At 41.5% G+C, this 6,652-nt stretch overlaps 2 pseudogenes; both read right to left on the reverse strand.

Moving 5' to 3' along the window:
• Nucleotides 1-689: 689 nt before the first annotated feature.
• Nucleotides 690-2,966, reverse strand: LOC143848972 (putative inactive DNA (cytosine-5)-methyltransferase DRM3; annotated as a pseudogene).
• A 650-nt stretch (nt 2,967-3,616) lies between these two features.
• Nucleotides 3,617-6,066, reverse strand: LOC143848973 (putative inactive DNA (cytosine-5)-methyltransferase DRM3; annotated as a pseudogene).
• Nucleotides 6,067-6,652: the final 586 nt, after the last annotated feature.

The raw sequence follows: 6,652 nt of genomic DNA on the forward strand, positions 1-6,652 counted from the left end.
CGGTGAGGTGATACCCCAATGCATCTATTTGAAAGCTTTTTTTGAGTGACATGAGTCTCTCTGTTGGATGACAACCCTCAATCCGAGTGTGTTGCAATGGGCAGCCTAATATGTGTTCCACTTGATCAGGCTCAATGGGACTCAGTTTGTAGTGGTCTGCCCATACTAGATTAATTGTCCTGTACTGATCAAGGATGTCTATCTGCTGTTCCTTTAAAATCATGCCTTGAGACTCCAAAATCTTCCCCAATCTTTGACATATCAGGTCAAGTCACGTAGTTTCAGACCTGATGCAGCTGCATCAACTGTTTCCTAGTATCCCTTCGTATGCGGCACTGCGTCTTCAATTGTCATCGGTGGCTGTGGGAGGATGTGAGACCTATTATCAGTAAGAAGATTCGGTATGTAGGGGCAGAGAGGAACTGAGAAGTCACAAATTCTGGCTGGACTCCATATAAACACTGAGAATTTTTGGTCCATGTCCATTGGGAGATGTCCACAACATTTCCATAGAAAAAATAAGGGGGTTGAAAATATGGAATAATACTTTTAGATTTCTAAGCATTTGCACATTGAACGTGCTAAAAGTGTTTAAGAACACAAATTATATTAGGTTGTATCATCTGTTTCTTCCCATTACACCTCACATGTTGCAACATACGTACAAATTCATAAAATTAGCTGAATTCTCACCCCATTGGGTTTTCCCCTTCTGCATGGGTAGATGGGCTTCCACCAATATCAGTGTCGAACCCGTCCAACACTCTAATTAAGCTTTCAAGCTTGTTACTTGTTAGCATCTAGATATCATTGATCAGCCTCAAGTCACCAGCCTGTCTAGTGTAGCACCACCACTTCTTTAGAATTTTTCGATTTCTTTATGCAGATGCAGGTCAAAATGCGGCCAAGAAAAATCATTGTCAACTCGGCGTGGATTCGACCAAGAATGTGGTTGACACGGCTGAGTACTTGGCTCACACGGTCATAACTCGGAAGAGTCAAAGGAGTTTTTATTGACTCTATAGGGTAAAACGCAGAACACAGCAAAGGGAAAAGGGAGTCGACCCGGAGGAGTCCATGTTGACGTGCGGGAGTTTTAAAGCTATGGTTTCAACCGAAACAACACAATCGAGGCTAAGGGGAAGCCTATATATGGCTATTTCTGCCCCTCCAATTCCACTGAACAGGGATAACAATGTCAGTCCATATGAAAAAATCCCTTCCAAGGCGGAGAGATGATACCCCAATGTGTCTGTTTGGAAGCCTTTTATGAGCAATCTGAGTGTCTCTGCTAGATAACAACCTCCAATCCGAGTGTGTTGCAATAGGTAGCCTAATATGTGTTCCACTTGACTCAGTTTGTAGTGGCCTACCCATACTAGATTCCATGTCTTGCACTGATCAAGGATGTCCATCTAGTGTTCCTTTGAAATCATGCCTTGAGACTCCATCAAAATCTTCCTCTATCTTTGACATATCCAGTCTCGTCCTGTAGTTTCAGACCTGCTGCAGCTTAACTGTTTCCTAGTTCCCCATGAAGGCCACCATTTCTTCGTATGCGGCATTGCATCTTCAATTGTCATTGGTGGCTGTGGAAGGATGTGAGACCTATTATCGGTGGGAAGATTGTGTACATATGTTTCCTTCCTAATAAAGACAGAAGAACTAAGAATTCACAAATTCTGGTTGGACTCCATATAAAAACTGAGAATTTTTGGTCCATGTCTCTTAGGAGATGGCCACACCATTTCCATGGTAAAATCAGTTGGTTGACACTTGAAAATATGAAACAATACTTTTAGATGCCTAAGCATTCTCACATTGAACGAAGTAAAAGTGTTTAAGGACACAAAATATATTTGGTTGTATCATCTGTTTCCTCCGATTATACATCTCAGATGTCTCAACACGCTTATAAATTCGTAAAATTGGCTGAAGTCTCGCCCCTAGGGTTTCCCCATCTTCATGGGTACATAGGCTTCCACCAGTAACAATGTCGTTCCCATCCAACCCTCTAATCAAACTTTCAAGCTTCCAACTTGTTAGCTTATGGATATCATTAATCAGCTACCAGCCTGTCTAGTGTCGCACCACCACTTTAGAATTTTTCAATTTGTTTTGGATGTTTCAACTAGTGTTTAAAAACGCGGATGCGGGTCAAAATGCGGCCAAGAAAAATCCATGTCGACCCGGCACGGATGCGACCAGGAACGCAGTTGACACGGCTAAGTATATGGTTCACGCGGTCACAACTCGGATGAGTCAAAGGAGTTTTTATTGACTCTGTAGGGCAAAATGCGGAACACGGCGGTATAACGCGGAACACGACCAAGGGAAAAGGGAGTTGACTTGGAGCAGTCTACGGTGAAGTTTGGGAGTTCTAAAACTGTCAAACAACCAATTACTCCAACAGATAAGCTATTGGAGAAGGCGTTATTTATTCTTTTATACTTTAACACTCCCCCTCTCATGTGGCCCCTCTTTCTTTGGGTTAGCCTACACGTGGCACATGTGGCCCCACTTTTGGGTTGGCCATTGCCTGTGGATTTTTTACATCAAGGAGCTTTGAACTCAGGACCTTGCTCTGGTACCATGTCAAACAACCAGTTACTCCAAAAGCTTAAGCTATTGGAGAAGGTGTTATTTATTCTTTTCTACTTAAACAAAAACTATGCTTTCAACTGAAACAACACATTTGAAGCTAAGGCCAAGCTTGCATAGGGCTATTTATGCTCCCCATCCCCCGAAAAATGAAAAAAAAAAATCCCACTGAACAGGGATACGAATGTCAATCCATCTAGAAAAATCCCTTTTAAGACGGAAAGGTGATACCTCCCCAATCTTTGACATATCCAGTCAAGCCCCGTAGTTTCAGACCTGATGCAGCTTAACTGTTTCCTAGTGTTCCTAGTGTCCCATGAAGGCCACCATTTCTTCGTATTCGGCATTGCATCTTCAATTGTCATTGGTGGCTGTTTAAGTATGTGAGATTTTTTTTTTCTTGAAATGGTAAATAAATTTCATTGATAAGGGGAAGGACTGAGATGGGCCACCCCAAAGTACACAATACAGAAAATACAAAAATCTCTAGGAGGTAAGAAATCAAACCACTCCAAACCCACCCGACCAACCCCAGACCTAGCTAAGGAGTCAGCTTCACTATTAGCAGATCTCCTCACATGATTAAATACAAAAGAAGATTGCGAAGATAAATCAGAGTTATCGTCAAAAAATGAAGTAAATCTCCATGGACGAACCATTGTCCCTCGCAGCCATCTAACCACATTTTGTGAGTCACCCTCCACAATAGTACTATCCAGAAAAGCCCTATCAAGTCTTTTGATACCCTAGTATGTGAGACTTATTAATAGTGGGAAGATTTTGTATATACGCTTCCTTCCTAATGAAGGCAGAGAAGAACTGAGAATTTTTTATCCATGTCCCTTGCGAGATGTCCACAACACTTCCATTGAAAAAATATGGTGGTTGCAAATATGAAATACTACTTTTAGATGCCTGAGCATTTGCAGATTGAACGTGCTGAAAGTGTTTAAGAACACAATATATATATATATATATATATATATATATATATATATATATTAGGTTGTATCATTTATTTCCTCCCATTATACACCTCACATGTTTCAACACGTACAAATTCGTAAAATTGGCTGAAGTTTCGCCCCACCGGGGTTTTCCCATCTTCATGGGTACATGGGCTTCCACCAATAACAATGTCGAACCCGTGCAACTCTCTAATCAAACTTTCAAGCTTGTAAATTGTTATCTTCTGGATATCATTGATCAGCCTCAAGGCACCAGCCTCTATAGTGGTGCACCACCACTTCTTTAGAATTTTTCGATTTGTTTTGGATGTTTCAACCAGTGTTTAAAAACGGGGATGCGGTTCAAAATGCGGCCAGGAAAAAACCTTGTCGACTCGGCACGGATGCAACTGAGAAGTCGGTTGACGCAACTGAGTACTCAGTTCACGCGGTCATAACTCGGAAGCGTTAAAGGAGTTTTTATTGACTCTGTAGGGCAAACACGGAATACGGTGGTAAAACGCAGAACGCGGCCAAGGGAAAAAGAAGTCGACTCGTGGGAGTCCACGATGACGCGCAGTAGTTTTAAAACTATGATTTCAACTGAAGCAACACATTTGAAGCTAAGGCCAAGCACAGGGCTATTTCTGCCCCTCCAATTCCACTGAACAGGGATAGCGCTGTTAGTCTATAAGGAAAAATCCCTTTCAAGGCGGAGAGGTGATACCCCAATGTGTCTGTTTAGTAGCTTTTTATGAGTGGCCCGAGTTTCTCTGCTTGATGACAACCCCAATCCGAGTGTGCTGCAGTGGGTAGCCTAATACATATTCCACTTGATCAGGCTCAACGGGAATCAGTTTGTAGTGGTCTACCCATACTAGATTCAATGTCTTGCACTGATCGAGGATGTCCATCTGCTATTCCTTTGAAATCATGCCTTGAGACTCCAAAATCTTCCTGAAAATCTTTGAGATATCCGGTCAAGTCTCATAGTTTCAGACATGAAGCAGCTTAACTGTTTCCTAGTGTCCCATGAAGGCCACCATTTCTTCCTATGTGCCATTTCATCTTCAATTGTCATTAGTTGCCGTTGAAGTATGTGAGACCTATTATCAGTGGGAAGATTGTGTAGATAGGCTTCCTTCCTAATAAAGGCAGAGAAGAACTGAGAATTCACAAATTCTGGCTGGACTCCATATAAAAATTGAGAATTTTTTTCCATTTTTCTCGGGAAATGTCCACAACATTTCCATAGAAAAAAAAATAAGGTGGTTGAAAATATGAAATCATACTTGTAGATGCCTAAGCATTTGCACATTGAATGTGCTAAAAGTGTTTTAGAACACAACATATATTAGGTTGTATCATTTGTTTCTTCCGATTATACACCTCACATGTTTCAGCACGTGTACAAATTCGTAAAATTAGATGAAGTCTCGCCCCACTGGTTTTCCACATCTTCATGGGTACGTGGGCTTCCACCAATAACAATGTTGAAGCCGTCAAACTCTCTAATCAAACTTTCAAGCTTGTAACTTGTCAGAAATTTTTGATTTGTTTTGGATGTTTCAAACAATGTTTAAAACGCGGATGCGGGTCAAAATGCGGCCAAGAAAATCCTTGTCGACCCGGCGCGGATTGGCCAAGAACACATTTGATGCGGCTGAGTACTCGGTTCATGCGGTCATAACTCGGAAGAGTCAAAGGAGTTTTTATTGACTCTGTTGGGCAAAAATGCGAAATGCGTTCAAGGGAAAGGCAGTAGACTCGGGGGAGTCCACGATGACGTGCGAGAGTTTTAAAACTATGGTTTCAACTGAAACAACACATTTGAGGCTAAGGCCAAGCCTGTATTGGGCTATTTTTGCCCCTCCAATTTCACTGAACACGGATACAATTGTCAGTCCATCTGGAAAAATCCCTTTCAAGGCGGAGAGGTGATACCCCAATGTGTCTGTTCGGTAGCTTTTTTTTTTTTGGGTGACCTTAGTCTCTCTGCTGGATGACAACCCCCAATCCAAGAGTGTTGCAATGGGCATCCTAATATGTATTCCATTTGATCAGGCTCATTGGGACTCAGTTTGTTGTGGCCTCCACATACTAGATCCAACGTCTTGCACTAATGAAGGACGTGCTTCTGCTGTTCCATTTAAATCATGCCTTGAGACTCCATCAAAATCTTCCCCAACCTTTGCCATATCCGGTCAAGTCCCATAGTTTCAGACCTGATGCAGCTTAAATGTTTACCATTCCTTCATATGCATCATTGCATCTTCAATTGTCATCGGTGGCCGTGGAAGGATGTGAGACCTATTATCAGTGGGAGGATTGTGTATATATAGGCTTCCTTCCTAATAAAGGCAGAGAAGAACCGAGAATTCACAAATTCTGTCTGGACTCTATATAAAAACTGAGAATTTTTGGTCCATGTCTCTTGGGAGATGTCCAAAACATTTCCATGGAAGAAATAAGGTGGCTTAGCTCCAACCTGACTAAGATTCCTACAGAGGTTGGGCATGCGTTTATTGGTATTTCTAATACATTCTGTCCCGCTTCAGCTGATTCATGGACCCCTCTATACGGATAGAGCATGAGATGGCTGGTGGCTTGCCTTTCGAACATTCCTTTGCTTCCAGCTTGGGAGCGCCAAAGGAAGCAAATTTGTCATCTAAAGGCTTATATTTTGCATTTTCCTCTTCTTCTTCTTTTTCATTTCTTTCAGAGTCGAAGTCAAGCATTCTTGCTTCTGGCTATGGATTTTCAAAGGAAGCAAATTTCTGATCTAAAGGCATATGTTTTGCCTGTTTTTGTTTTCCCAGTTTTTTAAAGTCTATATATCCTTTACATGAGGAACATTTGAACATGATGCCTCAGTTTCTTCTACTTAAGTTACAGTAAAACAGCGTTTCAAACGTTCTTATGTGGCACTACCTATACACTTTGAATCGTTTTGATTCCAGGAGCAGTGATTACTTTTAAATTTTGATGGAACCAAGATAGGGATTTCTGCACTAAATTTATACATAGCAAATGCAATGTCATCTTCAGAAAACCACATTTCAAGCAGGTGAAGTTTCCTGTCCATCGTACCAAACAAAATTTCA

This window comes from Tasmannia lanceolata, unplaced genomic scaffold, assembly GCF_043159265.1.
Source record: "Tasmannia lanceolata isolate RefF3 unplaced genomic scaffold, GAP_Taslan_0.1 ptg000016l, whole genome shotgun sequence".
Taxonomy (NCBI): Eukaryota; Viridiplantae; Streptophyta; class Magnoliopsida; order Canellales; family Winteraceae; genus Tasmannia; species Tasmannia lanceolata.